Source organism: Dipodomys merriami, unplaced genomic scaffold (genome assembly GCF_024711535.1).
Source record: "Dipodomys merriami isolate MVZ:Mamm:240054 unplaced genomic scaffold, mDipMer1.0.p SCAF_1518, whole genome shotgun sequence".
NCBI classification, from domain to species: Eukaryota; Metazoa; Chordata; class Mammalia; order Rodentia; family Heteromyidae; genus Dipodomys; species Dipodomys merriami.
In genome coordinates this window covers 13,798-14,832 of record NW_027202847.1, presented here as the reverse complement: position 1 = coordinate 14,832, position 1,035 = coordinate 13,798, and the positions used below count along the sequence as shown (strand labels likewise).

General features: G+C 32.4%; 1 pseudogene; it reads left to right on the top strand.

Annotated features, from left to right (window-relative positions):
• Nucleotides 1–459: 459 nt before the first annotated feature.
• Nucleotides 460–559, top strand: LOC138827225 (U6 spliceosomal RNA; annotated as a pseudogene).
• The last annotated feature ends 476 nt before the right edge of the window (nucleotides 560–1,035 follow it).

Here is a 1,035-nt window from a genome sequence, read left to right as displayed (position 1 = left end):
TGTCAGGGTAAGATATTCTGGTTGGTCTGTTACTACATGGAAGAAGGGTAAAAGGTCAGTAGACATTTGTGCCAGTAAGACCTCATTTGGGAAATTTTAAGCTGCAAAAGTTTAGAAGTAGCTCTTCAGCAAGGCTTACTTTGAATCCATTAGCTCCACAAAGCTAACTCAGTTGATAAATAAGTACTTGAAAAGCCATATCTTTGAACCTAGCTATAAAGGCTACAAAATATGATGAAATTTAAAATGAAAAAGACTTAAAATAGTCATTGGCAAATAATTGCAAGTGTGAGCAATCTACCGAACAATATGTTTTTTCCACTATACACAGAATTTCAGAGAAATAAGATCAATAGCATTGTTAGTAACAATAAGGTTTCCTTGTTACAAATAGGCAACCAAGGATATATGCCTGTATAAAGATTACATCATTAACTACTTAAATTTACAGGATACTACATGCTTCAGCAGCACGTATACATAAATTACAACAATATAGAGATTAACATGCCACTTGGACAGGGATGATATGAAAATATGCGAAGTATTCCATATTTTTCATCCTTCAGATGCAAGAAATGAAAAACAGTTATTAAAAAGTTGATTACAAAAATACAAGTGTAACAACACATGCGATTCATATAATTAAAAGTTAGTCTTTTCACAATGATTTATTTTCTCTTTTTCCATTTTTACTATTCTAAATTATTCTAACTGGAAAGTAGAGAACTGATAGAAAGCAGAGGAAAGATTTTCCTGTGTATTAAAAGGTACAGACTGAAAATGAGGACCAATGGTGTCTTCATGTGCAGCTTATTCTAGGAATGAGAAAATAGGAAATAATACCTTCTATGTAAATGATTTGGGAAATGGCAGAGCAGAAAGTGAAATGATGCAACCAAAAATATAAAAGCAAAATAAGTTAGGATAATTATGGAGCAATCATATTATCTATGAGAACCATGAAAGAGAGAGAGGAAGAGAGACATGTGCAATGAACTAACTAGCCACAAAATCCATGCCTCTGATCAATTT